The sequence below is a fragment of the Budorcas taxicolor genome, chromosome 22 (assembly GCF_023091745.1).
Source record: "Budorcas taxicolor isolate Tak-1 chromosome 22, Takin1.1, whole genome shotgun sequence".
NCBI lineage: Eukaryota > Metazoa > Chordata > Mammalia > Artiodactyla > Bovidae > Budorcas > Budorcas taxicolor.
In genome coordinates, this window is record NC_068931.1 from 59,294,320 (window position 1) to 59,306,652 (window position 12,333).

The window sequence follows — 12,333 nt, forward strand, 5'->3', positions numbered from 1 at the left end:
AGTGTCTCTGTTCACAGATTTAGCTATACATTCATTTCAGGCATTTGGCCTTTGTCTTTGTGAGGATTCTCATAATATGTGCACGTTATTTAGGTTAAACACGGAGGGTTGCATTTATCTGATGTTTCGCACGATGCTAAGGGGCCTCCCAGGTGGCTCAGTGGTAAAAAATCCACCTGTAGATGCAGGAGACGTGGGTTCAGTCCCTGGGTCGGGAAGATCCCCTGCAGGAGGAAATGGCAACCCGCTCCAGTACTCTTCCCAGGGGCCACGCCCTCCCCATCCCCGGGTCTGCAGTTCAGTTCGGTTCAGTCGCTCAGTCGTGTCCGACTCTTTGCGACCCCATGAATCGCAGCACACCAGGCCTCCCTGTCCATCACCATCTCCTGGAGTTCACTCAGACTCACGTCCATCGAGTCAGTGATGCCATCCAGCCATCTCATCCTCTGTCGTCCCCTTCTCCTCCTGCCCCCAATCCCTCCCAGCATCAGAGTCTTTTCCAATGAGTCAACTCTTCGCATGAGGTGGCCAAAGTACTGGAGTTTCAGCTTTAGCATCATTCCTTCCAAAGAAATCCCAGGGCTGATCTCCTTCAGAATGGACTGGTTGGATCTCCTTGCAGTCCAAGGGACTCTCAAGAGTCTTCTCCAACACCACAGTTCAAAAGCATCAATTCTTCGGTGCTCAGCCTTCTTCACAGTCCAACTCTCACATCCATACATGACCACAGGAAAAACCATAGCCTTGACTAGATGGACCTTTGTTGGCAAAGTAATGTCTCTGCTTTTGAATATGCTATCTAGGTTGGTCATAACTTTTCTTCCAAGGAGTAAGCGTCTTTTAATTTCATGGCTGCAGTCACCATCTGCAGTGATTTTGGAGCCTCCCCAAATAAAGTCTGACATTGTTTCCACTCTTTCCCCATCTATTTCCCATGAAGTGATGGGACCGGATGCCATGATCTTTGTTTTCTGAATGTTGAGCTTTAAGCCAACTTTTTCACTCTCCTCTTTCACTTTCATCAAGAGGCTTTCTAGTTCCTCTTCACTTTCTGCCATAAGGGTGGTGTCATCTGCATATCTGAGGTTATTGATATTTCTCTTGGCAATCTTGATTCCAGCTTGTGTTTCTTCCAGTCCAGCGTTTCTCATGATGTACTCTGCATAGAAGTTAAATAAGCAGGGTGACAATATACAGCCTTGACGTACTCCTTTTCCTATTTGAAACCAGTCTGTTGTTTCATGTCCAGTTCTAACTGTTGCTTCTTGACCTGAATACAGGTTTCTCAAGAGGCAGGTCTGGTGGTCTGGTATTCCCCTCTCTTTCAGAATTTTCCACAGTTTATTGTGATCCGCACAGTAGGTAAACCTAAGTCTCTGGCTGGAAAGAGAAGGAGAAGCGCCTCTTGGCGAGCTGCCTTCCCCGGCACTGCCGGTCATCTTCTCTTGGTCAGGAGAGAGGCAGCACTTCTCTCAAGGTCTAAAGGGCTGCATCTGAGACCGCGTTTTCTAGCTTGGGGCTCCTCTGTGAAACTCTCTAGAGAGGGAGTGGAAGTCTTCCATTTTATGAGACTAGCTTGTTGCTGCTCTAACTGCCCTTGATTTCAACTAGATGTACCCAGCTATCTGACTTTCTCCGCTCTCCCTGCATCTCACACTCACTAAATCAATACTTTCATGACTATATACAAAATTTTCAATTTTAGACCTCAGGTCATACAGTGATTTAGACAGAAGCCTAGACACCATCTGTAGGATGTTTTCTTGCCTGGTGCAGCCTGACAGTAATTTTATGGGATTATATGCAGCTATGGTATCAGAGCCAGGACTAGAACTCAAGCATCCCAATTTCCAGGCGTCAATTAACTAGACAAATGTCATACAGCGAGTAAATAGCAGACCCTGGACTCAAACCTCAACTGGCTTACTCACTATATACACTTGTTTTTTTTAGAGAAAGGAGGTAGTTTCTGCCAAGTTTCTTTAATCTTTTAGGTAGTTCCAATAATTCTGAGGAAATACACTAGGCTCGATGTGACCTTGGAAAAACCATAGCATTGACTATATGGATTTTGTTGGCAAAGTAACGTCTTTGCTTTTTAATACGCTGTCTAGGTTTGTCATAGCTTTCCTTCCAAGGAGGAGGAGTCTTTTAATTTCATGGCTGCAGTCACTGTCCACCATGATTTTGGAGACCAAGAAAATAAAATATATCCTTATTTTAAAGTTGAGTGAATTGACACCCAGAGAGATCCAGAGAGGTTCAGTAATGTGCCCATGGGGTAGAGGTGCCTCAGGCAGAGCTTGTCTGCAAAGTTGGAGGACTTTCTCTTCTGGACCACTGGTCAGGGGTACTATTAATATGTTCTAAACTCAGCCAGGAACCATTGACACCATCATAAACATTAATATTAGAGCCACAGTGGAATATCAGGAAGGGGGTGCTGGGAAATCTGTTCCCATCTCCAGGGAGGAGCTCCCCAAGCCACTGGTTCCATGGAAGTGGTATTATTCAAGCTGGGATGGTGCTGGGAGAGACAGTGGCAGGGGGCAGGGGTTCCCAAACTTCAGCAGGATGACAGCTGCCTGGGTGCCTCTTCAAACACGATTCTTGGGCTGTCCATGCAGGGATTCAGCTTCAGAAGGACGATGGAGGGACTGTGCGTCCATATGTTTCATTAGCATTTACAACATGAATATAAAGAGAAGGTGAGAAATGAAACAAGAATGAAGGGATTGAGGGCCCAGGATTGAAAAGTCACGCTCTGCTTGGCTTTGTGTTCTGAATTTGATGATTGTTGTTGCAGGGTGCTGTGGTTAGGCTGGGTTAGAAATATCTCTTTGGAGCCCTTCTTGAACTGGAGGCTGAAAAATCCAAGACTGTTTTTAAACATAACATAGAGGAAAGGGAAGTAGCCCAAATTCAGATATTGATTTAGATCAGAGGTGGGCAGAACACAGCCAACGTGAGATAGGTCTGGGACCTGGGGCCCTTCGCTGCAAAGCTGACACCTGGACACACCTCTCCTTCAGCTACAGGGTACAAAGCAACTACACGGAACTAAACCTAACTGTGTGTGTGTGCAGCTGGGGAAGCTCTGCTCCAGAAAGTGCAGAGAAATCTCCTGCCGTTTCTGAAGAGCCAGGAGCGAGAAATTGGGTGTTGGGGATGAGAGCAGGGACTGCACATGTCCCACGCGCTCAGCATCACGCAGGGCTGGGCAAGCTACCTGAGCCACCCTCTGGCCCAACCCCTGGGCACCCCTACTCCCACCCCGTGGCGGGAACAAGGTCCTCCCCCACTTCTAGGAGCAAGCAAGGGAGCCCGATACTTGATTCACGCCCGCCGGCAGCTGGCCCAGGAGCCCCAGAAAGCCTCGACTGAATTTCTTGTCTGGCCTCTAGTCAGTTTCTGTTGATCAGGGAAGGCCAAGAATCACGGTCGGGATCAAAGGACCAAATCCAGCCCACTGCCTTTTTCTGTAAATTAAATGTTATAAGAGCACAGTCTTACGCATTCGTTTACCTACAGTCTAGGGTGCTTCTGTGGGGCTTCCCAGGTGGTTTGGTAGTAAAGAATCCGCCTGCCAGTGCAGGAGATGCAGGAGACGAGGGTTTGATCCCTGTGTCAGGAGCGCCCCCTGGAGAAGCGGATGGCAACCCACTCCAGTGTTCTTGCTTGGGAAATCCCATGGATAGAGGAACGTGGCGGGCTACAGTCCGTGGGGTCAGACATGATTGAGTGTGCATGCTGGGTGCTACAGGATAGCACGCAGAGTTGCCACAAGAGACCATGTGGCTCACAAAGCTTAAATATTTAGGGTTTGACTTTTTCCAAAAAAAAAAACAAAAAAAACAAAAAACCCAGTGCATCAACTCCTTTTATAAAAAAAAAAAAATTAAAGGTGATATACAATATAGCGTTAGTTTCAGGCATACAGCTTCAGATTGTTTTCTGGTCCAGGTTATTTCAAGATACTGAATATAGTTCTTTGTGCTATACAGTAAGGCCTTGTTGTCTATCGACTTTATATATAGTAGTGTGTATCTGTTAAACTCCTACTAATTTATCTGTCCCCTGCCTCTTTCCTCTTTGGTACATACGTTTTTTCCTATGTCTGTGAGTCTGTTTCTGTTTTGTAAGTGAGTAAGTGATATCGTATAATATTTGTCTTTGTTTGACTTTACTTAGTATGATAACCTCTAGACCCATCCATAGTGCTTCCCAGGTGGCTCAGTGGTAAAGAATCTGCCTGCCAATGAAGGAGGCACAGGAGATATGGGTTTAATCCCTGGGTTGGGAAGATCTCCTGAAGGAAAAAATGGCAACCCACTCCAGTATTCTTGCCTGGAGAGCCTCCTGGACAGAAGAGCCTGGCGGGCTACAGTCCACGGGGTCGCACAGAGTCAGACACGGCTGAGTGACTGGAATGTGCAGATCCATCCATGTTGGTGCAACGGCATCGTTTCATTCTTTGTATGGCTGAGTAATATTCCACGGCACACGTGGACCACATCTTCTTTATTCCTGTACCTGTAGATGGGCGCTTAGGCTGCTTCCATGTCTCAGCTGTTGTGAACAGTGTTGCTGTGAACCCTGAGGGGCATGTACCTTTTCGACTTAGAGGTTTCGCCTTTTCCAGATATATGGCCAGGAATGGGGTTGCAGGATCATATGTTTTTTAAAGAATCTCTAGACTGTTTTCTATAGTGGCTGCACCAATTTACATTCCCACCAAAGGTGTAGAAGGTCACCCCCCTGTTTTTTTAGAGAATGCATTTAGAATATAGGTCCTAAGTAAACTATTAACATATTCTTAGGGCTTGGGTCAGGAAGATCCCCCGGAGAAGGGAATGGCGACACACTCTAGTATTCTTGCCTGGAGAACTCCACGGACAGAGGAGCCTGGCGGGCTGCAGTCCATGGGGTTGCAAAGAGTCAGACACGACTGAGCAGCTAACACACACACAGGGCTTGACTATGTGCAGAAACATACTCGGATCTCACTGTCGCCCCAGCCCACATGCCAGAGGAACCTGTGTGGGCAAAGCCAGGTAACGACACATATGGCAGAGGCAGCGTCTCTGAGGAATATCTTATCCTGTTATTGCACTGATTTTTGAAGGGATTTAAATGCATCCCACTCTCCTTTTTCTAAAAAGGTCAGACATTTAAACAAATTTCAACCTTTTGGTTTGTGTTTTTCGACCTTCTGCTTTTCTGAAGGTCAGCTACTTTGTTGAGAACAAGGGAAAATGGGGAAAATGGAGACAGTCTCAGCATTCTGTATGTCCGCTCTAGTTTTATAGCCTCTGTCTTGCTGAAAGCCATGAATCTGCCCTCTTTCTCCCGAAGCCACTGACAGACTATTCAAACTCTTGCTTAGAGATTGAGAGAAGCTTTCATGGTTCAACTGCTGACTCATCCAAAATCCTAAAGCATGCCTGCTGAGCCCTGGCTCTGGAGATGCAGAGATGTATAAAATTCATTTTCTGCTCGCAGCCTACAAGCCGTGAGAGACACAGAGCAATTACCCGGAAGACAGCCTCAGATGTGCTGAAATAAAGCAATTATGGGAGCCCAGGGAAGGTCCAACCAAGGCTGCTTGACAGAACAGAACAGAACATCTGCTTTGTATCTTAAGTGATGCTTGTCTTTACAACACACAAATTTAGATGCCAAGATGTCCATTTATTAAAAAAAGCATTACCCTCGAATCTGAAACTAAGCAGCATCAAATAGAAGAAACATGTTTAACTTCATCATCTCCCACCGGTCTTTGCCTAGTTGCTGTGTCAGGTGAAGTCCGTTGAGATCGGGTTCAGGGCACAATGTGGAGCTTCTGGGTGCTCAGGAGAAGACTGGGGTTCAGACAGCACAGGGGACCCTGGATGCCCGGTGTCTGGGCTGACATACGAGCGAGGTCTCTCCAGGAAGGGTAGCTTCGATCGTGTCGTTAGAAGTGGGTCTAGGCTACTGAGCTGGCACCTCTTTCCAGGCAGACTTGTTTTCATGGGTAAGGAGTAAAACAACCTCTAAAGCAAGGCATCTCCAACGTCCCTGCAAATTAGGATTATCAGCTGAGTTTTCTTTTTTTGGCCCCACACCATGCAGCTTTGAGACCTTAGATCCCCGAGCAGGGAACAAACCCAGGCCCCTGCATTGGGAGGTGGCGTCTTAACCACCTGCCCACCAGAGGGAGGGCCCCTGCTGAGCTGTTTAGACTCCTGCTGCCCAGGGCCCTCTCCAGAGTGACCACATCATAATATCTGAGGGGAGGACCCTGAGAGTGTAGTTTTGAACTCCTCAGAGGAGCCCAGAGTGCAGCCACATTTGAAATCAGTGCATCTCGATAACCCAAAGGGCTTGTTACACTTAGTCTGCTGAGTTCCCCGCCTCAGGGTCTGATTCAGTGGGTCTGGGCAGCTGGAGGATTTGCATTTCTAAAACGTTCCCAGGTGATGCTGACGTGGGGCGGTGGGGTCAGCACGTTGTAATCCACTGCTGTAAAGAGAGCAATAAAGGGGGCGGTCGTTTGAGAAGCAGAGTTTCTGCCTTTTGAGGAGTGAGGCGCAGAGACCGGGCTGGAGAGTTTGTGCAGTGGGCCCGTGAGAGACACGTCCATGGGACGGTAGGCACCCACCTTTGAAACATCCTCAGCTGGCGAGGAAAAGTGCTTTACGGGGTGTATTTTTCTCTTTCTCTCTTTCAACCTCTTTCTCTTTCAAACTTTCTTTCAGACTCCTTTCTGTTTCAGACTCCTCTTTCTCTTTCTCAGACTCTTTTCTCTGAGACTCTTTCTCAAGCTCTCTCTAAAACGCTTTAAATCTTTCTCTCTCCTTCTCTCTTCCTTTCTCTTTCTAGATAAGGACTTTGTTAAAATACTAAAGAGCATTTAAAGGAATCTGGCACAATCAAAATGGCTTTAATTTCACAGAAAACTTGAAATTTGAAAAATAAAGTAGCTTTTTGCACAAAGGCAATCTTGAATGATAGACATTTCTGATGGAACAGCTTTGTCACTCCACAGGAAAAACTTGTAGTTATGTAGCCCAAAGAATGGTGCCATAAGAAACAATAGTTGAAAAGTAATACAGAATATGAACAATTCAATATATTTGACTTCTTTGTCTTGATGTCAGCAAAGAGGACCACACCTAGACAATTACCTTCATTATTTATGAAACAGTCTCTTACTGCCCAAAACTAATTTCTTCTTCAGCTCACCTTCTACTTTAAAATGGATGCTCATTACATTTTATTTTAAATTCCTTTTAGAAGCTGTATTCTCAATTGAGCGAATAATCTCCTAGATACACTGCTTTCTCCTTTATTTAAATATTCTCTCAGAAAACCATTTCATCTTTTCACGTGATTTTGCCCACGTAGAGAACTCAAGAATATATTAAAACTCCTTGCTGTAGAGGTCATGCTTTTATGACGCAGGGCTTTTACAGGATGCAGAATCTGTAGGAGGTAACCTGTTTCAAGAAGGAGGAAGCAAGAGGGGGCAGAAAAAGCACCTGCTTTGGAGCTGACCAGCTCTGCGGTTGTGGCCTGTTAACAAGCCAGTTTCCCAATGTGAGACTTACTGTGTCCCCAACAAGGTTGCTGTGGGTGTTCAATGGGAAAATACAGAAGTGTCTGCTAGCGAATGCTTTTTCAGTCCATACATACCCGTTCCTCCATTCCTTGCAGGGTCTATTTCATTTGGCAAATGTTTACTTAGATCCTTCCTGTGGCATGTTTCAGGAATGTAGAGATGGATAAGTGTTCCTTCTTCAGGAGGACTTCATGGTCTAAAATGAAAGTGTTAAGTCACTCAGTTGGGCCTGACTCTTTGCAGCCGCATGGACTGTAGCCCCCGAGGCTCCTCTTTCCGTGGGATTCTCCAGACCAGAATAGTGGCATGGGTTGTCCTTCCCTTCTCCAGGGGATCTTCCCAGGCCAGGATCAAGCTGGGGTCTCCTGCATCGCAGGTGGACTCTTTACCATCTGAGCCACCAGGGAAGCCCTTCACAGTCCAGGGAGACAGACACGCGGACAGTTACAGGATGACGTGGCTGGTGCCGCATTGGAGGGTGTCTGTGGGGTCCCTGTGCTCTCTTTGGGGCCTCTCTCTGGGCAGGAGGCGCAGGCAATCGGGGGCCCTCCTGGGGTACTTCCCTCTTCTCAGGAGTCACAGCTTGGTGCTGTCTGATGTCTGAAAATTGTTCCTGTTTTTGTCTAAATTTTCACTTGTAGTGTGGGGTAATTCTGGACTGTCTTCCTCATGGCCAACGTGGATGTCCAGAATAAGCATTGTACAATAAATCCTGAAAATTCCTCGAACTATGAACATTTCTTCTCTGTAATATTCTCCAAAATATACAAATCTGGGGGATTTTAGAAATAACTGCCAAGAGTATATAAGGCTTGCATAGGTTACTCCATCTGCTTAAAGTGACTAAGTGATTTACTTGCAGGCGGCTCTAGTTTCCTGGACTTAGAATGCAGGATTCACAGCCTCCTTCTTAGGGCCCAGGTGTTACAAATTTAATCCTAATAACATCTCTGTAGAACATTACACTCTTGTAATTATTTAATTAAATATCCCCTCAATACTATTTTCCTGATAGATTTTAATCTTCATAAAGTCAAGCACCTACATCATTTTAAATGGTGCCTGCACTATGCCAAAGCCTTTGACTGTGTGGATCACAACAAACTGGAAAATTCTGTAAGAGATGGGAATACCAGACCACCTGACCTGCCTCTTGGGAAATCTGTATGCAGGTCAGGAAGCAACAGTTAGAACTGGACATGGAACAGCAGACTGGTTCCAAATTGTGAAAGGAGTACATCAAGGCTGTGTACTGTCACCTTGATGATTTAACTTATATGCAGAGTACATTATGCGAAATACTGGACTGGATGAAGCACAAGCTGGAATCAAGATTTCCAGGAGAAATATCAATAACCTCAGATATGCAGATGGCACCACCCTTATGGCAGAAAGGGAAGAGGAACTAAAGAGCCTCTTGATGAAAGTGAAAGAGGAGAGTGAAAAAGTTGGGTTAAAACTCAACATTCAGAAAACTAAGATCATGGCATCTGGTCTCATCACTTTATGGCAAGTAGATGGGGAAACAGTGGAAACAGTGACAGACTATTTTGGGGGGGCTCAAAAATCACTGCAGATGGTGATTGCAGCCATGAAATTAAAAGACGCTTGCTCCTTGGAAGAAAAGTTATGACCAACCTAGACAGCATATTAAAAAGCAGAGACATTACTTTGCCAACAAAGGGCCGTCTAGTCAAAGCTATGGTTTTTCCAGTAGTCATGTATGGATGTGAGAGTTGGACTATCAGGAAAGCTGAGTGCTGAAGAAGTGATGCTTCTGAACTGTGGTGTTAGAGAAGAGTCTTGAGTGTCCCTTGGACTGCAAGGAGATCCAACCAGTCCATCCTAAAGGAAATCAGTCCTGGGTGTTCATTGGAAGGACAGATGCTGAAGCTGAAACTCCAATACTTTGACCATCTGATGTGAAGAACTGACTCATTTGAAACGACCCTGATGCTGGGAAAGATTGAAGGCGGGAGAAGAAGGGGACAACAGAGGATGAGGTGGCTGGTGGCATCACTGACTCAATGGGCATGAGTTTGAGCATCCTCCTGGAGTTGGTGACGGACAGGGAGGCCTGGAGTGCTGCAGTCCATGGGGTCGCAAAGAGCAGGACACGAATGAGCAACTGAACTGAACTGCCACCCTTAACTTACTCTTTTCATACAATGAATGCTGAGAGGAGAAGCTTAAAAATGCTTTTCTTTATGAGACTCTACAACACTCTTACACTGAAAAATTTGTTGTAATATTAGTGAAGCCAGAGTCAGTGGTGGAAAAATTTCAAAGGATTCAGCAACCATTTACTGAGCACTTGGTGTTAGTCACTCAGTCGTGTTTAACTCTTTGCAACCCCATGGACTGTAGCCTGCTGGGCTCCTCTGTCCATGGGATTTTCCAGGCAAGAAGACTGGAGTGGGTAGCCATTCCCTTCTCCAGGGGATCTTCCCCACCCAGGGATTGAACCCAGGTCTCCTGTACTGCAGGTGGATTCTTTACTGTCTGAGCCCCCAGGGAAGCCAAAAAAGTCAAAGTGTGAGTCGCCCAGTCGTGTCCAGCTCTTTGTGACCACTTGACTGTGTTCTCCAGGTTATTCTCTGCCCTCGATGCATTGAATGCCAAGGACAACCATAGTGAGTCACAAAGATCAGCCAGGGCAGAGTGTGTGTGCAAATAGTGAACACAATTTACATGACACACCTGAGTAAAACCCACATTTCAGATGGTGAAAAGTGGTAACTGACAGTGATAAGCCATAGAGGAGAAAAAGAAGGTAAGGGCAAGGGGGATGGGAAGGAGTGGGGGTGGTGGGCAGCTTACAATTTAAATCCGGTGGTCAGAGAAAGTAGGTCTTCTTGAGAGAGCGAACTTTAAGCAAAAATTTGAGGGAGGTGAAGAGATTAACCAGGCCAATATAAGAGCAGAGTGTTCCAGACAGAAGGTTCGAGCCGGGCTTGTCAAATGTGTCTGGAGTGTTCAGGGAAGAGCTGAGAAGCCAGTGTGGCTGGAGAGGGAATACAAGAAAGAGGAAAGAAATGAAATCGGGTCAGGGAACAAGGCAGAGATCACACAGACTGAGCCTTGAAGACTGAAAAATAAATTAACTTCCTCTGAGATAGTTCTCAACATTAGGTAAAGAAACACTGTCCTCTAATTGTAATTTTCTGAGCCAAATAATTATAGTTTCACTATTATAAGTCAATAGACCTCAGAATTATTAAAACAGATCTTTGAATAATACAGGGAGAGTCACTGACCTTCTTAGTAAATCGATATACTCAGAAACCTAAATTTATGAGGAAAGATTTCATAATATACATGTATTTAAAATAAACTTTATGAAAACAGTCATTCAAACACTTAATGTTTTCCTAATTAAAGGCTAACCTAGTTTTGCAGCATCAAAAGCATGTGATATGCATCACCAGCTTCTTTTCTTAAAAATTAAGTAATATTTAACATGCACTTTATTTTATTCTTTAAAAACTGGAGTGCAGTTGCCTTAGAATGCTGTATTTCTGCTGCCTTTGTTGTTGTTCAGTTGCTTGGTTGTGTCCGACTCTTTGCGACCCCATGGACTGCAGCCCGCCAGGCCTCCCTGTCCATCACCAACTCCCGGAGTTCACTCAAGCTCGTGTCCATCTAGTGGGTGATGCCATCCAGCCACCTCATCCTCTGTTGTCCCTTTCTCCTCCCGCCCTCAATCTTTCCCAGCATCAGGGTCTTTTCCAATGAGTCAGCTCTTCACATCAGGTGGTCAAAGTATTAGAGCTTTAGCATCAGTCCTTCCAATGAATATTTAGGACTGATTTCCTTTAGGATGGATGGGTTGGATCTCCTTGCAGTCCAAGGGACTCTCAAGAGTCTTCTCCAGCTCCACAGTTCAAAAGCATCAGTTTTTCAGCTCTCAGTTTTCTTTATGGATTACTCTCACATCCATACTTGACTACTGGAAAAACCATCACTTTGATGATACAGACCTTTGGCAAAGTAATATCTCTGCTTTTTTTTGTTGTTGTTGCTGTTGGAGAAGACTTTTTATGTTTACTTAATTTAAAGAAAAAATTTAATTGGCGGCTACTTACTTTACAATATTGTGGTGATTTTTGCCATACATTCACATGAATCAGCCATGGGTGTACATGTGCTCCCCATCCTGGCCCTCCCTGCTGCCTAGGTTTGTCATAGCTTTTCTTCCAAGGAGCAAGGGTTTCTGCTGTACAACACTGTGGATCAGCTCGATGTAGACATGTATCCCCTTGAGCTTCCCTCTCCCCTCTCCCCCATCCCACTCCGCAAGGTCACCACAGAGCACTGAGCTGAGTTCCCCCGTTTATACCAGCAGGTTCCCACTAGTTAGTTATTTTACACATGGTAGTATCTATAAGCGGAGAAGGCAATGGCACCCCACTCCAGTACTCTTGCCTGGAAAATCCCATGGACGGAGGAGCCTGGTAGGCTGCAGTCCATGGGGTCGCATAGAGTCAGACATGACTGAAGTGACTTAGCAGCAGCAGCAGTGTATATAAGTTTTAAATTAATATTTTATAATGGCTGAGTTAAAGATTTTAGGGCTTAAAGTAACTTTTTAAAACATTCTCTGATATAAAATAAAATATCAAGGATATAGAAAAAGCAAAAGAAATTCCAAGGAGGTAAAAAAAAAAACCCAGAAATGATCACAGTCAACATAAATAAGACTAACTAAATAATTTCAAACTGAAAGTACA